Source organism: Piliocolobus tephrosceles, chromosome 3 (assembly GCF_002776525.5).
Source record: "Piliocolobus tephrosceles isolate RC106 chromosome 3, ASM277652v3, whole genome shotgun sequence".
Taxonomy (NCBI): Eukaryota; Metazoa; Chordata; class Mammalia; order Primates; family Cercopithecidae; genus Piliocolobus; species Piliocolobus tephrosceles.
The window spans coordinates 127,147,758-127,168,448 of NC_045436.1; the positions used below are offsets into that span (position 1 = coordinate 127,147,758).

At 38.8% G+C, this 20,691-nt stretch overlaps 1 protein-coding gene across 7 annotated transcripts in view; it reads right to left on the reverse strand.

Moving 5' to 3' along the window:
• ADGRL3 (adhesion G protein-coupled receptor L3) overlaps positions 1–20,307 on the reverse strand; it is a 902,055-nt gene extending 881,748 nt beyond the window's left edge. For all 7 annotated transcript variants that reach the window (XM_031935344.1, XM_031935342.1, XM_031935341.1 and 4 more), the window contains exon 1: positions 19,760–20,307. The gene's annotated coding sequence lies outside the window, so the exon portion shown is untranslated. The remainder of the gene's footprint in view (positions 1–19,759) is intronic.
• Between the last annotated feature and the right edge of the window lie 384 nt (positions 20,308–20,691).

A 20,691-nucleotide genomic window follows, 5' to 3' on the forward strand; every position in this document is an offset into this window, starting at 1 on the left:
TATTGCATTCAATAAGAGAGAAGTTAACTCAGGATAAAGGTCCCTGAGCTCATATTCCAGCCTCTGTCACAGTAACTCTTTGCAATAGTGAGACTGTTTTCTTAAATTGTCACTTTCAAATTAAGCAATTTTCTTCAAGTTCTAAAAGTAATTGATTTAGGGGAAAATGTTCATTGGGGAAAAAGAAAGACTATGTCTGTCCTAAAATACTAAGTATCAAGCTGTACTTTACAGTCCATATATTATGTATATATGCCTACAGAATGCAGTATTAGAAATAAGTAATAAAGGCATTTCTGGCGTGCTTATCTGACGTTGCTATAAGTTTCAGGCTTCCATTTGTATCTCACAAATTGCCAGATAATCATTCCTTTCAGAATAAGTCAGAGATAAAAAAAGACAGTTTGATATACATGAAGCAACATGCCAGAATGATTCCAAATGGAAGTCCCTGAAGACTGAAAGCAGCAGATATAAAATGCAATGTCAATCTTGCAAAAAGAGCAGGAGCAAAGGGGAAAAAAAGGAAATGGCTTGAACCACTGTGTTCCACTCCCTTTTTCTACATGAAGCAAGGGTGGTGATAGCACTAATTTTTCCTAACTGAATCTCACAATGACTAAACCTTCTGCCCGTGCATTAGATTACATGACTGAATTTAATTCTTACGATCCTTCTATGGAACAGATATAATCAGTCTCACGATGTAGAGCATAAACTGATACTTAGGAAGTGACCCGAAGTCACATAGCTGCTATACAGCAGTCCCGCGGTTTAGGCTCAGAGTCTTCTGATTCTAAAGCTCATGTTCTAAATCACCAAGTATCATGACACAAACAAGTTATTAGAGCTTGTTCTATTACCTTTTTAAATCATACAAAACACATTTCACGTACATTTCATCTAATATACTAAGCCCTTACCTTCGAAAAAATCAAATTTCATTTTCATAACCAAATACTCTAGCTTATGAAAAGACTAAAAGAAGTTCCAGCCATTGATGACTTTGCATTTTCTTGTTTTTTTTTTTTTTTTTTTTGTGAGACGGAGTCTCGCTTTGTCGCCTGTCGCCCAGGCTGGAGTGCAGTGGCACCATCTCAACTCACTGCAACCTCCGCCTCCCAGGTTCAAGCGATTCTCCTGCCTCAGCCTCCCGAGTGACTGTGGTTACAGGTGCCTGCCACCAAGCCTGCCTAATTTTTGCATTTTTAGTAGAGGTGGGGTTTCACCACGTTGTCCAGGCTTGTCTCAAACTCCTGACCTCAAGTGATCCTCCTGCCTTGGCCTCCGAAAGTGCTGAGATTACAGGCGTGAGCCACTACACCTGGCAGATGACTTTATAAATTTTCATAGAGGTTTAAAACAGGAAGAGAAATAATCGAAAGTCATGGCAGAATGTCAGAAATGCCATAAGAGAGAGATGACAAAGAGCAATGATGAGTCAGAGGACAGAACACAAGGGGAAAATAAAATATTTACATTATTAATGAAAAGCATAAAAGCTGAAGTGTTTCATAAGTTCTTAAATAATATAGTCAACTATTTTGTATCTGTCATTCAGAATATTAAACCACTATTAGAAGAAAAATGTACTACTCTCTTTTCAGATATCATCGAAACAGGAATTCTCTGACTTCAGTGATGGGTATTTATAAATAAACCACTGTAAACAAAATGAAAGATCTTTGTGGTTTCAACTTTCTTAATTAAAGTAAATGCAGTTTCAACATCTGGCTTTATGGTTTTTAAATAGCATTTAAAATACAAACATATTAAAATTTCTAGTTACATTATGGGTCTCCAGAGAATGCCTTTTAACTTTCAGGTAAAAAATAAATCCACATTAAACAACTGGATACAGAATGATAACTGCAACCATATCTTATATAGGTAGATCAGTGAAAAATAGTAAAGTTTAGATGAGGTCATTTAACCAATGATCACCATCTCATTTAGGTCCTCCATATCTTTATAATCTAATTAGAGTACAGCACAGTACAGTCAAGATGGGTATTATTCAATGCAGACCACTTCTTTACACATGAATCAACTGAGGCCAGAAAGAAGCAGCATCTATCCTTTGCTGCTTAGCTCAGAAGCAGTATGGCAGTGGCTTAGACGCTCATGTAGCTGGTCTCTCCACAGCCCCTCTTGATGCCTCCTCCAATTATGTCTACACAGAGCAGCCAACATAATCTTTTTAAAATGAAAATCTGATCTTGTTATTACCTTGCTTAAAACCTTTAATGGCTTCCCATTGCTCCTAAGATAAAATCCCAAAATACTTAACCTTAGAAAACACTACAAATTCTGACTACTACTTACTAGCCAGATCTCACATCACTTCTCTCAATCCTTATGTTCCAGGTTCTCTAACCTCTGAGTTCCTCACAAGAACTGAGCCCCTTTCTTTAAGCCTTGAAATAGGAGGTTCCCTTCTTCAGGAAGGCACTACTTGACCAGTTCATAAAATGTAGTATTTTTCCTGTTTAATCTTTATCACAATTGTGTTTAACTGTGTCATATGAGAAGCACTCAAGCTGGGCACACCAGTGGCTTATGCCTATAATCCCAGCACATTGGGAGCCCAAGGTGGGTGGGTAATTTGAGCTCAGGAGTTTGAGATCAGTCCAAACAACAAAGCAAGATCTCATCTCTACTTAAAAAAAAAAAAAAAAACTAGCTGGGCATGGTGGCACACACCTGTAGTCCCAGCTACTCGTGAGGGTGAGGTGGGAGGATCCCACCTGTTTAGGAGGTCGAGGCTACAGTGAGCCATGATCGTGCCACTGCACTCCAGCCTGGGTGACAGAGCAAAACGCTGTCTTCAAAAAAAAAAAAAAAAAGAAGCACTTAATAATATTTCTTGATAAATGAATGAAAAAGATTAATGACTCTAAATATAGTATCTTCTATTATAGGACTCTTCCTCTTTTAAAAATTTGATTTCACTAAGTTAATTTTCCTAAACCACACTTACTTAACATTTTGCCCAAAGCTTCCTAAACAAAAATCATTTTTTAAAACATACTTCACTATTACTTTATTAGTATTAATTTGTTCCAAATAATTAAGAAATAATCTTTATCATTACATACTGTAGAAAGTTCCCCCAAATTTAAATAATAACCTTAATCCTAGCAGTGAAAAGAAGACAAAGTCTATTCTCTTTACTAAACAATAATACCACATTTTCCTTAACAATTGTTTTCCAGATGGGTATTTTACTGCTATTCTTTGACAAATAAATAGAGTCATAACCATAGCCTTTTCTTTAGCACTGGTATTCCTAAAGCTGGCTCCTCTATTTCTACAGAGTTTCTCAGGGATAAAAGATACCAGGTACTTAGTAAGTCAATAGGGATGGGAAGAAATAAGAGGATAAGGATGAGTAGGAACCAACCTTCTGGAGTAAAACACTCCTCGTCACAATACAAACAGATACCTATCTCCAAAACTAAACTCTGAAATCTTCATTTCAATATTTGTATAGATCTTACATATTCCTGCTCATCTCAAATCTTCAGTGCCTGACCACTGTTTATGGTCAATAGAGAGTTTATTTTCTGGCATCCTGAAATGTAATAGTAAAGCTAGACAAGTGATATTGAAACATTCTCAATGTTAACTCACTTTCTCTGTAAAGGAAAAATTTGAGATTTGTTGTCTCCATTGCCACATCAAGGCATCAATGTTCAGTTTTCCTCCCTGTACTCAGCTCTATTAACATCCTCCACCAGAACATGCTTGGGTCTGTGATGAGCTCTTCTGATGACAGAAAGTGAAGAGAGCACATTCTCTAGGGCTGCCTAGTCAACCTTCCTATCTCAGTTCACATGTCACTGGCTCTGGGAAGTCTTTTCATATCCCACTCACCACCTAGCTCAGACAAGGTCTGATTCTGCTGCTAAACTCTCATAGCATCCTGGACTTTTCCTCTGTTAAAACAGTTACCACAATTTTAACTATGACTAACTAATGAGGGATACATTGCTTAATTCCTCTTTATTTCCATGATTTTGCATGTGCCATAAAGTCAGAGGCTCTTTCTGCCATGTTATGCTCCATATCCCCAGCACCCTGCAGACATCTGGTGCTAACAAATAAATAGTGAATTATAAAATTAATGATTTAATGAAACTAGTATTTTGGGAACTGCAGAAAAATAGTAGAACAATTTAGAGACCCACTTAGGAAAAGGTAGCAGCTTCAACAACAAATTAATGAAAAAATTAACACAAATAATAAAATGTATTGGGTGCTTATACAAATCTAGACAGTGTGCAATATGTTTTATGTGCACTACTTCATTTAATCCTCACAGTAACTCTGAAAGGTAAGTATTGTTTTTATACTTTTCCACACATGAATAAATTTGACATAGAGAAGTGAAGTAACTTTTCCAGTGTGACATAGAGGAAAGGTTTGAAATCATGCTTTTATGATTCCTTTGCCCTCTTTCTACTTTTCCTCTTTGATTTTCATTCATGTATATACATTTTTATTACTGTAATTGATACTTTTCTATTTATGTGTTTATTAAGCCCAGCCAGTAAAGATCATTTCGTTAATGTAGAACTAAACACAATTTAACGTTTGAACCTTATAATAAATTGTAATAATTTTACATAAATAAATTCAGCCATAAGAAAAAAAAAAGGAGTAAAAGGAGGACACTGAGAATTCTATACTCAAGGTATGCACTTTTGCTTTATAAATGAAGAAAAGTTGAAATTGCCTTGATACAAGGTAACACTACCATGGGCCCAAAGCTCTGAATCTAACAAGTATTGAATATAAACATAAGAAAAAGAAAGCTGATATAACAAACTATACCAATCCTCAAATCATTTATTAGGAACAAAACGTATTACTATCCTTAATAATAGAGAAATATCATAAAAATATATCAGACTCCTTAATGGTTTTAAATCATGCAAAGCATCTTCATTATGTCACTTTCCCTTTAAGCCATCACAAAAAGATGGTTTAATCTATTTCATCTTTTTAAAATGTGCTATTACCACATGCAATACTGAGCCTTAGCTCTTAACAAAGGAAGAAATGTGAAAATTCTTACAACATCAACTACCTATTAAGTTTTTTCTGAAAAGTACACCTTGCAAGCAGAAGTATTCTAATAAGCTTTACCATTTTATTTTATCCCATGGATATTTTAGGATAAAAGGACCACCTATCACCCTACCTTCTACTTACAGATGAAACAGACCTACAGAAGTTACGTGACTAATTCGATACAAGATAGAGAGTGATAACATCATTCCTGAAATCAGAAATGAGAACTCTCAAGTGCAAGACTAAGAAATTCCAGGCCGGGCGCGGTGGCTCACGCTTATTATCCCAACACTTTGAGAGTCCAAGGTGGGCAGATCAAGAGGTGAGGAGATCGAGACCATCCTGGCTAACACGGTGAAATCCCGTCTCTACTAAAAATACAAAAAAATTAGCTGGGCATAGTGGCCGGTGCCTGTAGTCCCAGCTACTCAGGAGGCTGAGGCAGGAGAATGGCGTGAACCCAGAAGGTGGAGCTTGCAGTGAGCCTAGATCGCGCCACTGCACTCCAGCCTGGGCGACAGAGACTCCGTCTCAAAAAAAAAAAAAAAAAAAAGCAAGCAAGCAAGCAAGAAAGAAAGAAATTCCATAATAGAAGGCAGCATGTGCTACAAAACTGCCATGTCACTTTGGGCAAGTCACTTCAACTCTTGACAATATATTTTTAAGGAAACTAAAACACAGAGTCTGGCTTTCAAGATTCCTTCTGTGCCTTTCTTTATTGCACGTGCATGTACAGAGCAATTTTCAATGGCACTCAAATTTATCTTGCAACAGTAACTTCAAAAACTGCTTTCATGTTCAGTTGTTTCTTCTAGGTCCATAAAGCACATTCATGCAGTTATACAATCATTTATTTATCAAGCATTAAACTCTGTCCCATAAATACGTTCTGGTGCAGATTTAAACAAAATATCGATAGTGAAAGTAGAATATGTTTCCACTCTGACTGCTAGAAATGTATCGTAAATATGTCTGTACAAATGGAAGCAGAAGTCACAAAGATACTGTTTAAAGTCTCTCAGAACAAAGAATGAACTACAATGAAATCAAATTCAGTAGGTACCAGTATTACTGGAAATTTGATTTCAAATTGCATTATCCACCTGCTGTTTTACTCTTTAATTTTACCTAAACACTACTGGACACTTCACATTATGTATCTATTTTTATTGTTTTTTTTTTTTTTTTCTTTCTTTTTTTAATAGTCGAAGTCTCACTCTGTAGCCCAGGCTGGAGTGCTGTGGCGCGATGATGATTCATTGCAGCCTGGAACTCCTCCGCTCAAGCGATCCTCCAGCCTCAGTCTCCTGAGGAGCTGGGACTACAGACATGCACCACCATGCCTGCCTAATTTTCTAATAATTTTTATAGAGATAAGGTATAACAATGTTGCCCAGGTTAGTCTCAAACTTCTGGGTTCAAGCGATTGTCCTGTCTCAGCCTCCCAAAGTACTGGGATTATGGGCATGAGTCATAGCATCCAGCCTGTATCTAACTCTTATTTCTACAGACAGATCTCCAATTGAGGTTACACCTAGCAAAATCTGTGTTCACGTTTACTTATTATAAGCCAAAATGTTCTGTTTAATTACTTTTCTGACCCATCTACTTTTATAGACAAACTTCATTTATTTTAAATGCATTGACTGATAATTTGCTCCTACTTTTCATACTTAAATTTTAGAACAATAACCCAAACCACCATTTGTTCCATAAGAAGTATGGGAAAGAAAAAGTTTTGTTAAGTTGATACTTTAGATAAACTTAAGAGATATGAGGTCCACTCAAGATCAGTGAAAGAAACTAAGAACGTTTATGGAAATATTAGACACATGATGGACTCAATTTTTCATGGAGCAAATTTGTTGTATGGTTTTGTTTTAGTAATATGTTAAATTCAAAGACATAAGGCACAATTTTACTTAAATATTAATAATCAGTAAATTTCCATTTATTATTATTATTTTATTGACCTCTGCTTTTATATATTGGCGTACATGTACAGCTGAGCATTAGTAATTCTTAAGAATTACCAAAAACTTAGTAAAAGTTACTAACTTTACTAACTATACATAATCAAGAATTAGTAGCTATGAACTATACACAACTGAGAGTTAACAATTCTTAAGAGTTTCCAAAACTTTCAGAGGACCAGTTATACAGACGGCAATGATGCATCTGGATCTGTAACCAAGTAGAAAAAGTCAAGGGATTATTTACTCCTTGATCTAGTAATTGTACTTCAAGGAATCTGTACTACAGAAAAAACTAGAGAACAGGCCAAGCTTTCAGCACCTGGGTAATCATGGTGACATCACTTATTCTAGCAACAAATGACAACCCACATGAATAAGTAAATGTTTGAATAAATCATAGTATATCTACATTATGAAATATTTTACAATACTTAAAATAATGCTTTCAAAAATAATGGCATTGAGAAATTGGAGATAATTCTATAAACTAAATATGGTTTAATCTCATTTCAATTAAAACAAACACATACACAAAATACAGATGCAGATAATCGAAGCAAAAATTAAGTATGATGTAATCTCCGCGAACATGGTGGTATGCCAATATATTATGTTATATTGTGTGCTTTCAGTTTTAACTTTATGTATCTCTGTATTTCAAAAGTGTTCAACATGAGCATGTACTATAATCAGAAAAAAATTTAAATATGATCTTCTATACTAGGAAGAATGGGAATCAAAATTCTGCCATTACCAGCACCCAAGTAGAATTGAAAAAGCACGCACAAACGATGTATGTTGAAGAAAAATTCATTCCAGAGTAACCTCTACTAAGCTAAAAGAAAGTAGCCGGCAAGGAATTAACATACAAGGACTGCTAAAACAAAACATATGGGCTAACACAGAGTCCTCTGACATTGATACTATGAGTCCCTCATACAGACTGTTCATTCATTTGTAATAAAGTAGGTTAATTTCTCATATATAAATCTAATGCTTTCTTTCATACCCCCATTACTTCTCCTGTTGTTGTTGCTCTGGCTCAACATCCCCTAAATTCAAGGAAGAAAACATACATACACACACCATTGTTATCTCACTATCATCTATTATTCAAGAAGGGTGTCGGCCGGGCGCGGTGGCTCAAGCCTGTAATCCCAGCACTTTGGGAGGCCGAGACGGGTGGATCACAACGTCAGGAGTTCGAGACCATCCTGGCTAACACGGTGAAACCCCATCTCTACTAAAAAAAAAAATACAAAAAACTAGCCGGGCGAGGTGGCGGGCGCCTGTAGTCCCAGCTACTCAGGAGGCTGAGGCAGGAGAATGGCGTAAACCCGGGAGGCGGAGCTTGCAGTGAGCTGAGATCCGGCCACTGCACTCCAGCCTGGGCGACACAGCGAGACTCTGTCTCAAAAAAAAAAAAAAAAAAAAAAAAAAAAGAAGGGTGTCATTGAATAAATGTCTGCTCAGAGGCTCTAAGCAAATTTCATTTCTAAACACTACTGTCTGCAGCCCAGCAGGCTATTTCACCAAGATAAGATCACACATTTAATCAAACGCACCAGAAAAAGAAATACTCGCAAAGTTTGCTTAATAACGTCAAATCATAAAAAAAAAATATTGACAGCATACTAATTTTTAGTGCTCCTTCTTCTTTGAGGATTTGCACTAGTAAGGAAAGTCATTGTACATAAGATTTCTGCTAATTAGCCCTTCTACTAACCTTTAAAAATTCTTCCAAATTATCTTCATATGTTACTACTTACAGTGACTTGGTACATTTAAATGAAAATGAAAACTCAACATAACTTTCTTTTCTGAATACAAGAAAAGTAACATAATAAATTTAGGAGTATTTCAAACAATACATACAATAGCTTTAAGCCACCTCAGGTGGTCAAGTGTCAGCATTAATATTCAGTCTCTGGTTTTGGTAATAATGGGCCCATATTAGATGTCTATCATTTGAAAAACACTACTGGATACACTGAAGTATATTTTGTTTTATGCTTTAGGCAACTATAAAGTTATCCATGCTCAATTATCTGAAATATCTTACTTGATATAATTTTGAATACTCTGCCTCTAAACAGAAGGTTTACTTGAATAAACATATATTCTCATCAGAAGTATGACATAATGAGTACACAGCAAGTGTAAAATAATTAGACGTCTCAAACAGATGGATGGATACATATCTACAAACTCACTTTTTCTGGTTTTACTTCTATTTGCATTTATTTTATGCTGTATTTGTTCCTATGCCATAAGTTTTTGTTTCTTCAGTTTCTTCTGACATAACTTTTTCTTCTGTGCAGTCTCCACTTCTGGTTTTGGAACAATTTGTTCCTTTTCAGTAATGTGGCCAGCGAAGCTCATACATGGGTTAATTCAACCATGAGCACTATCAGATGTCACATCTTGGGGATTTTGTTCATCTGAATCTACTCAATGCCTAGATAGTCTCTATTCAAACCTTGAAGATCAGCATTATTCTCTGCATTTTTAAGCATGTACAGGAAAAAATCCAGCTCTCTTTGTGCCAACAAACCTGTGTCCAGCTCTCCCATCTGGCATTGAACAGAGCCATTGTACAGTGGCTCTACCACTGTAGGATGAAAATGGCACACTGCTTCTGCAAAGGGACTTCTTTTAGATATTTGGTGGCTTTTCATATATACAGAGACTAGATGTCTTGAGCAGTTTCATAGATAACTTGGGTGCTCTTGAAATGAACCTGAAGATTTGAACCTCCCGATTTGCATAATTTTGTTGGGTTTTGTTGGTCGAGTGAGTAAGGAACCATTTTCTAAGATCACTCTGGCCTCTTATAGGAAGAGGGTAAACCCATTTTCAATGATTTGCCTAACCAATTCTTCCAACACCTGATTTGTCCCAGTTATTAAAGAATCACTATTCAGATACTATCAGCACCTCTTTCTTTTTGTGTGAGCAACATCCCTCTCTTAATTGAGCCTCTTCTTCTTCAAGCTAGCTATCCATTCATCCACAGAGGAACTGCAATATTCTTACTGCCTCCACCAAGCTGACGACAGTAGATCAGTATAAGACTGAGTACTTAATTCAGACTGTGGTGAAAGGGAATGAATCCAGTAGTCAGAGAAAAAGAAAACTGGTAGGCTGGGTAGGCCTGGAACTGGTAGGCATGGAACTGAAGCAGAAGCCTAGAGGTATCCAATTTTTTTCTGATACCTAGGTAAAACTTCACTCTTTCCCAAGAATCTTTAGGTGAGAAACACAATAACTTCCCAATAAATTAATCAGTTCAGCAGAAAGCTAGCTGGAGGTGTCTTTGCAATTAAAATAGATATAGTGAAAACACCCATTCTATTAAATATTTTAAGTTAAATTTAAGTACATATTATTTAGATACTATCATAAAATTGCACCATTTTAGAATGACTGTAATATTTAACCATCACACATAAAAATTAAGAATCATAGTGAAAACTAATTGAAATTGCCTAAACCTCAAAAGATGATTGTATGTAATTTTTTTAAATGGCTGCCTAAACTCTTCCTCCAAAGCCAACTACAGTTAATAATATAATTAAAACTCATTAGACAACATCAACCAAACATTTAAAGCCAATAAAAAGAAAGGCTATAGATACACACATGCCTTGTGTTAACAGAAAATGATTTCTCAATAGGTTCTTTGTCCACGCCTTGAAGTCATGATCAGTATTCTGAGTCAAGGTTCAAACAACAACCATAAGCCATTGACAAACCAAGAACACTGGAAATTTGAAAAAACAAAAGGTGTTAATGAAAACCAGTTGAACCCCTCCATTCTTGCCAGAAATAAAATCTCATACAAAAAGATGACCATCAGTCAGGACCATTTCCTTTTATCCAAAAGTCTTTGGAAGAGTTTGAGAAAAAGGAAACGGGGAAGGGGGGAACCAAACCAAATCAAAACAAAACAGGAGACTGTTGAAAACCCTCTTACAGGGTCAGCGTCAATGGAATGCATTTTAGTATTCAGGTTACCCACCCAAGCAGAACATCAAAAACTGGGCTTGAGTCTCTCCTCTATTCTCACAGGCTCAGGCTACTGTGGAGCCACTGGGGCTGTCCTGAATAGTAACACGCTCTGCCTCTGCGGGATGCGTAAACACCAACACAAGCTGATCAAACAGGAGGGGGTGTCGTTTCTACTTGGCTTTCAGTTCCTTGAGTCATACTTTAAAACACCTAATTCTGGTGCAATTTAGCAAGCCAGTCGTCCAGTCCAATGTGCAGTTTACTTTTTCATTCATTTTTACCACCTACCATATCATATCCTTTCCTTTTCAGTATACATGCTGGATAATTATAGAAAAAGTCACACATTTTAATAACTTCTGTTATTGGCACTGTCACTGAAATATAGATGTCAATTCTAAAATTTGCACTCATTTACAAGCCCTTCAAAAGTTTTAGTCTTCAAAGCAATTTTGGGACCTGAATTTTATAGGTTTATCTCATTTATGGGATTCTTACGAGACTTAAAATCTGGGATTATAAATCTTTTAAAAGTATAAGAATCCTGATATCTTTGACGTTTATGATGACTTGATATGGTTACAGCATTATAGAAAATTCTGATGCAGTTAAAGCTTAAAGAATGATTGACATGTGAAAAGATAACAGGGTATTTAATTTAAAACATCTTAAATTGTTACTGTCATTTTATACCTAATTTAAAGTCAATCTTCGGACACAGTATTTGGTGGATGTCAAAAATATTTTTCTGCCAGGATTGTAATTTTTGATGGGGAATTAGGAGCAGAGCATAACATTTTAAGATGAAGAGGAGCTCAGAAATAAGTACTTAAAAGGTTAAAAAGGGACAGAGGGAAACAACATAGTAAAAATAAACACAAGACTCGAACCTTTCTCAACTACTTAAGAAAATGCTATTGATTTTCCCAGCTCATCAAGAACTCTTCAATTAAGAAAATGATATTTGATTTAGCTAAGTTTTCTTAATAATGGTACTCAAGAACATTTCTAATAATACTATGACTAATAACAAAAGGTACTATGCATGAAATAATCACTCCACTAGGTACTTGTATATTTACTTCCTATTACTCCACTCAAACCAGCAATGTAGACTTTATTATCTCTGTTTTACAGATAGCAATAACAGAGGTAGAAACTTGCACATTTAGGGTTGTATTCAAGTGACTCTCAGTCCAAAGACCATTTCTGAGAATCTCATAATTAAAAACACTTCCCAGCTATTCCTATGTATGGAGGATAATTTAGTTTCTACAACACTAAATCAGAATCGACCAAAGTTCTGGAAGGAAAGTGCTATAGTACTAATTTCATAGTGATAGGCTGGGTCAGAAATTATAACAAGCCATAGAATATACCCCAAAAATGTATATAACTTATTAAGTACATCTGTAACTTAGAGTTTTCAAATAGTTGCCAAAATCTCATTCAAAAATATTATACAGTTCTCCAGTTAAACTTTAGCATCTAATAAAGCTAATCTGAATGCATAGCTTCTTTCACTAGTTAGACATATCACCACTCACAAACAGACTGAACTACAGTATATCATTGCCCCAAGGATCCTTTGCACTGAAAATGGCTTGTTGTGGTGCTTAGATAGTGATTAACAGATTAAGAGTATAGTGAGTCATCTTGATATCACTTCAGAAAAGTGATTTCCTCTCTAATAATTCCCAAGATACATAAATATTCAATTAGGGTCTTTGAAATCTAGTTTTAATTGGGCATTTACATTCACTATCAAACTTCAAATTTAGCTCAAGCTAACAAAGGTGTTTTATTAATTCCTCCTCTAAAAAATGCTAATAACCCTTCATGAGTTTTATAGTGTGAGAGTAAAATAAAGTCAAGATTATCTTTTATATGAAATTTTAAAATTTACCAACATTTTAAGACATTCTGTAAAATGGTGTGAAATATAATCATGTATCTAAATCACATGGGGAATTGATTAAAGTTTCCTAGGACTCTCATGAGACCCAGTAATAATGATGATGATAGTAATAATAATAGCACCAAATAATTATGTTATTATTATGCACAAGGAACTGTTTTAAGGACTCTGCATAGATTTACCAATTAAATCTTCATAATCATCTGTGAATTTGGTAAAATTGTTAAATCCATTAAAAATGTCAGCAAATTAAAGCGCAGAGAGATCAGGTATCTTAACCCAAATCCAATAGTTTATTAAACTTAGGCAAACACTCCAGAGTCCCTTTCTGTTCATCTCGACACCACTCTGCCTTTCTAGGTATCAAAATATCTTGATCTAGGGCCTAGATGAAGATATTTTCCCCTTGTCTCCTTTGTAGCCTTCCCAAGAGCAGTCAGCAGATCAGGCTGCATATCTGCTGTTTTAAAGTTTCCATTTCACTAAATGGAGACAAAAGTCTAAAAACAAGTTTCCTACACTGGATTATTTGGAAATAGAATAATGAAAATGCCAAATAATTAATAACTATATCCAACCTGCCTATCTTTTTACAGGTTGGACATCTAATCATTTTCTCATCCTACATGGCTCTTTATGTGGCTGGATGGGTGGCATTTTAGAGTACAAGGAGACAGATCTCAGAAAAGTCTACTTGAGCCGTTCGTTCTCAGACTTTCTGGCCCAGGACCGTTTTACATTCTTAAAAATTAATGACCTACATTAGAGAAATGCAAATCAAAACCACAATGAGATGCCATCTCAAGACAGAATTGAGATCAGTAAAATGTCAGAAAACAATAGGTACTGGAGAGGATATGGAGATATAGGAATGCTTTTACACTATTGGTAGGAGTGTAAATTAGTTCAACCCTTGTGGAAGACGGAGTGGCGATTCCTCAAGGATCTAGAACCAGCAATACCATTTGATCCAGCAATACCATTTGATTCAGCAATCCCATTACTGGGTATATACCCAAAGGATTATGAATTATTCTACTATAAAGACACATGCACACGTATGTTTATTACGGCACTGTTCACAATAGCAAATACTTGGAACCAACCCAAATGCCCATCAATGATACACTGGATAAAGAAAACGTGGAACATACATACCATGGAATACTATGCAGCCATAAAAAGGGATGAGTTCATGTCCTTTGCAGGGATATGGATGAAGCTGGAAACCATCATTCTCAGCAAACTAATACAGGAACAGAAAATCAAACGCTCCATGTTCTCACTCATAAGTGGGAATTAAACAATGAGAACACATGGATACAGGGAGGGGAACATCACACACTGGGGCCTGTTGGGGGGTGGAGGCTAGGGGAAGGATAGTATTAGGAGAAATACCTAATGTAGATGATGGGTTGATGGATGCAGCAAACCACCATGGCACGTGTATACCCATGTAACAAACCTGCACATCTGCACATGTATCCCAGAATTTAAAAGTATAATAATAAAAAAAAAAATGACCTAAAGTGACTTCTTTTTTTGTTGTTTGTTTTGTGTTGTTTTTGAGACACAGTCTTGCTCTGTGGCCCAGGCTGGAGTGCAGTGACGCAATCTTGGCTCACTGCAACCTCTACCTCCTGGATTCCAGCGATCCTCCTGCTTCAAGCCTCCTAAGTAGCTGAGACTATGGGCATGTACCACCATGCCCAGCTAATTTTTGTATTTTTAGTAGAGACAGGGTTTCACCATGCTGGCCAGGTTGGTCTCGAACTCCTTACCTAAAGTGATCTGCCCACTTCAGCCTCCCAAAGTGCAGGATTAGAGGTGTGAGCCACTGCACTCAGCCTCTAAAGTGACTTTTGATTATTATACCTGTAACTGTCACCATTCAAGTATTGATAAACTGGGAAAATTCTAAAACTTGCGAATACATAAGAACATATGACATGTGCCATCAGAGCAATTTTGTCATCACATATAATATACCTTCTGGAAAACGCCACTGAACACTTGTTAAAGAATACAAGTGAAAGGCAAATAATGTCTTAGCATTATTATAAAAATGTTTTCTTTTCACATTTCCTCTGAAGGGGTGTCAGAGATCCTCAGGGTTCCCCAGAGGACACTTTGAAAACACTGATAAAAGAGCACTGTTTGCTTTACAAAGAAACTGACATGGAAGTTTTAGCAGAAAGAAACATTCAGTTGGGTGATTTATTTTTCCATCCCAAGGATAGTTTTCAAAATAAGTAGGATTATCATCACAATATTACATTTAAATTCTTGAATAATATGGACCAAATTTTCACTTCTTTTAATACCTATTTGTGATCACTTTTATGAAGATATTCATTAAAATTGAAACTAAGTTCCTGTTTTAAGTGTCAATAAGACATAAGGAAGACAGGATTTATCAAGGTCTATAGAACCTATTATGAGCAAATATAGAAACTCTCCCCTTTTATTCACCCCCAAAAATAAATAAAGAAGTTCAATTAATTTCAAGTGGGACAGCTACTTTTCTCTTTTTATATTTTGTGCTTATGAATCGATACACACATTTCACAATTCTAAGAAAAAAGTTACACCTGGTTTCTTATGCAGCAGTAGAGTTAATTTTATTGGGCCATGCTGACATTCAGATCAGAGTAATGACATGAAAGATTTGGGGAAAGACCTGCACACCTTAGATGCATAAATGTTATTTACAGGCATGCTCACACTACATTCTTGCGATGTATTACAACGAATGAAAAATCTGGATTTTTCTCTTCATTGATCAACAACTCTCTAACCCTCTTCCTATTCCTACCCAACAAAACACAGAAAGATAACCAAGGAAAAATGTCAGGAGGACCTTACTCATACTTGCAAGTTTTACTTTTTATTTAATTATAAAAGTAGTTATTCTATAAAGAAATGCATTTGCATGAAATAAGAAGACATAATAATAATCCAAGTGCAAATATATCCTTGTGGACAAATAATAAATTACAATACAGCCATATTCTTTACGGTTCCTCCCAAAGTGAGCAAATGCATATTTTGAATATAATGCAAATCTAGGAAAGAGAAGGCAAAATAGCCATTTGCAAAACTTAAGGACAGATCATCCTTTTAAAATTCCAACTGCTCTAGCCATTCACACCATGCTAAATTAAGGCTGCACAGCATTTCTTAAAATCACTGTTTGATCCTAAATATGAAAATCGCAATCAGTTTTCCTTGCTGATTTCTGGGCCAAAACTCCCCACTTCTAACAGTAACTGTCACTTCTACTTGGCAGTCCTTTTTAAAGAGAGTTTCAACCAACACTTAAAGTGGTCCAAATCAAATCTGAAAAACAATTCAGTTTTGCATCATATTATTTGACTAACTTCAATCTTCATGATTTTATAGTCTTTTTAATCTACTATTTATGATTTCCTTGACTATAGCACACAAAGGAATCAATGGTAAATCAAATCCAGAAAAAAATATGCCTTTGCTAATTAGTAGAAACAATGCCAGCCTCTGTAGCTGCAGCCAGTAAGTGCCATACTTGCTATTATTCCCTGTGGAAAAGAGTATTTAAATCTGCAAAATGTAAGAAGATCATGATTAAGAAAATCATTTCTGAAAGACTTTCCATTCATATTTTTGAGGAGCACTCTCTGTCTGAACGATAATCACACCAAGAAACCTAAAATGAGACATCAAAAGCATTCACCCATCAGGCAAATCACATGCTGGCTTATCACTCTTCAGGCCGGGGATGCCTGATGCAGCCTAACATCTCTATCTAAAAAAACATTAATAGTTCATAGAAAACTTTGTGTTTTCTATGAACTATTTGTGATTTGTGAATCCTTCCTCCTATCCCGATTGTGTAGAAATAGTCTAGTCAACCATATACACAAATAGATCAGGTTACTGAATACTTAGTGATAAGGAAGAGCTATGGAATGGCATTCAAATACTCTGACACATTCACCTTCAGCTAAAGACAGCACAATACACTGACAGACACAGTTCTAATGACATCAGGACCTGTGGAATGTATGACTGCTAGGGAACACATGCTGCTAGGAAACAAAGAACAGATCTGATCAAATCTTGTAATGTAAGGACTGGGAATAATTGTGATTAGATCTTCTAAAATGGGAGGACAAGTATTCTTTAATCCTCAGAAATATTTGCAAGTATAAAGACTTTAATACGTATCATCTAGAAATGAAACAAATACATGAAGCTAGATTCTCATGAATTAAATCAAAATTTTCTAAGTTTTCTGTTAGGTGATGGCCATTAGCAATCTCTCTCATGAAAATATAACTTAAAGTCAGGCATCAGTGATTCAGTGTCTTTTGCAATCTATGCTTTTTCAAGAGGTCAAGGTCTTCAAAAAATAATGAAGACATCCAGAAATTATTGTACCTAAAAACAAAGTACCCTGTTACATTAACAGCCCTATACTTTTTAAAACAAAATAGAACACAAGTATTTGCAACAAACACCAAAGCAGTCAGAGCTAATCTAGACCTAAGGAATTTAATACATTTTAATTATTGAAAGTAAAAAGTAAAAAGCAGTTTCACTTGCAAAAGTAACAGTTTGTAAACTGTGTTTATCTTTGTGCATTCTTTACCCTTGCTTTGTTTACAAAAAAAAAAAAAAAAAATGGGTGAAACAAAGCTGAGAGATAATTCAACAACAAATATCCTCTTAACTCCTATACAAATTATCTGGTATCCTATTTTGGTGATTATAAAAGAGCTGAGAATTCTATCCTATTTGTAATCCACATACAGATAAATTGGGCGCCAGAAATCCAGATCATTTAGGACCATTACAGATGGAAAAATATACAAAAGAAATCTTACCAAACTGTTTATTCTCGTAGGGAAATATAAGAGAGTCTCCAAATGAAAAAAAAAAAATGCTAAAGAAGTGTTTCTTTGCAGATTCTACGATGAAATTCTTTAACTAGTGATGATAGTCCATATGACACTAAAATTAGCAGACCGCCTATTTACTTCAGAGCAAAACACAGAAGGCAATTTTTCCTTCCTGCCAGAGTCTATGTGTCTCCTCATTTCCCCAGCAGCTGGCTGGAAGGATGTAAAATCAGAGGTGCAAGAAGCCTTATACTTCCTAATGAGTAGTAGAGCCAGGAAAGTAAACACAACAGATGATAGCAGGTTCGACTCTAAAGGAGACTGTGGCAGGAGTGCTTACACCGTTGTTTACAATGTGCTCTAACTACCGCAGGCAGGGATCACACGCAGACACAGGGAGGAGACACCCTGGAGGTGGCTCGCAAGGCTCGAGTTCGCCCAACTGCTATGATATCTCTGGCCATAAATAAAAGCAGCGCATGTTTCTTTCAGAGCGAGGAAAGTGGCGAGAGAATTCCAGGGACCAGGAGTTACGCTGGCTGGACTCGATTACTTCAATCTGCTGTAGAGATGACTACCCTATGAGGTTCTCATCAGGGCCAATCTGGGGTGCATGGAGCGCTGCACCAGCGACTCTCACGCGCCGCACGCATCTCGCCGAGCTGCGCCTCTCCAGGGGAAGGGGACATGGCAAGGCTTCCTCGCCACCCTGCGGGGGCCCCCGTGGCCTCCTCAAACCAGATTTTCCAGTTAAGCGGATCCCAGGCGATTTCAATAAGCAAGATCAGCTCCAGTAGCATCAGTTCCAGCATCCCCGCAAATATCTATCTGCCGTCCCTAGGGCGCAAAAATGCGCACACACTCAAACGCCGACTCCGCCGCCAAGTAACCCTGGTAGAGGAGGTCGCCCCCACCCCTACACACCACACACACACACACACCCACCTATAGTGCTGGGGGCCTGGCACCCTAAGCTTCTGAGCTCAGACGCTCCGCTGCAGCCTGGAGCCTTCCCTTCTCCCGAGAGAAGCGCCGAGGTGCCTTCTCTCCTACCTGTAACCCGCCAACCGCGACCACCAATGCTCTGCCCACCCCGCCCTGGCGCCGCGGCCGCCCGGATTCGTGCAACACCGCCGCCCCCCGCCCAGTGCCCACTACCAGCACAGCGCAGCCCGGGCCACCCACGAAAGTGGAAGCTTTCTCCAGTCAAAACCGCTTAACAAAGCCTGGGCACGCAGGTCTAAACCAAACTGCCGTGAAGGGGACACAACAGGCAGGGCGCGGGGAGGTAGCGCGACTCCACGACTCAGGGGCGCGACCTGGGCAAAAGGGGCCACCACGGATGCTCCAGGCAAGCGTCGAGGGAAAATCGCGCCGGGCTCGGCAACCTGCATTTTCCATCTTCCCAGAGCCCAGCTTCTCACCCAGACCCTGTTCTTCCTCCAGCCCGCTCCCGCCTCCAGCCGCACCAGTTCCAGCCGGGCGGAGAAAAGGCGCCCTCCTGTCCGCTTTCTGCTCGCACCAGGGGATGGCACTGGGGTGAGAGGGGAGGGAAAATTCACGGGGTGGGAACTGTTCCTATTCCCCAGCGTGTGCAGCTGCGAATGCGCCCAGTCTCTTATCCCCCTCACTCCCCTCGGCCGCCAAATCGCCGAATGGCTGGAAAAAACTCGAACCCGCGCCAGACCCGAGCGCCCACCAGCCAGGAGGTTCCCTTCCCGCCCTGCATCACGACCGGATGAGTGTGTGTGTGTGTGTGTGTGTGTGAGGGCGAGTGTGTGAGTGGAAGGGCGAGTGTGCATGCACCCCGCACCCCCTCTGTTGCCCGCCCGGTAGATGCCGAAGCCTGCGCCCGGCCAGAGCGACCCCTATTATGAAGAGTGCGAAGAATAAATTACCTTTCGTAACCGCCGGTCCCTGAGATCGTCCCATCAGTTGCTCAACAACCTGAAGGCGGGTGCAGTTTCCACAATCCAGCCATTGAGCTTGGGGCAAAAGACCGGCCGGCCACTATGCAGACACCCCCAACCACACGCGGCAAAGAACGAGAATCGAAGCACAGAGAAAGCAGCAGGAGGGTGGAGACCCCAGTCAAGGAAACAACAACAAAAAGTCTCTCTTCCCTTTCTTCTGCTACACAGCCACGGAGAAAGGGGAAGGAAAAAGAGAGCCAAATGCTCGCCTTCCTTTACGTTCCTCGCTTCACACACCCCAAGGGGGCAAAAGCGGAGCGAAGAGAAAAGAGGGTTCAAATGTCTCTGCCAGTCCACAGTTGCACAACTTCGGAGTCAGGCTCTGTCTCCAGCAGCAGCCGAGGGACCCAGAGGCAGCTATTAACATGCGGCAGTCATAGCTGGGGCTGCTTCTCCTCTTCTTGCTGCTGCTGCTGCTGCTGCTGCCGCCGCCGCCGCTTAAGAAAAGACGCTGCCGAAGAGACCAAAAATCTTCCACCATCCCCCCTTCCGATCTTTATATCCAGTTCTCCCACCCCACCCCCTTCTCTTTCTTTTTCTTCTTCCACGTCCTCCCCTTTCCGCCTCGTAGCGGGAGCGATGGAATAGGTAGGGGGAGCCGCGAGGGCCAGGGGTGGCTTCTCCGCCAAACCGTCCTCCTCCTCGTCCTCCCGAGGTTCTCTCCCAGCCGAGGGTCCCCTCTCACGCCCGCAACCTCCGCGGACAGCCTGAGCGAGAGCCACACAAACTCCTTCCCCGGTGCACGGAGGGGGCGCGCGGGCAGAGCGGGCGCCCGGCCGCCGAGGGCTGCGTCCCGGGGGCCGGAGAGCCCCGAGCCCGTGGGGTGGCTGATTAGCTCGCCGGCCGGGCCGGGCAGC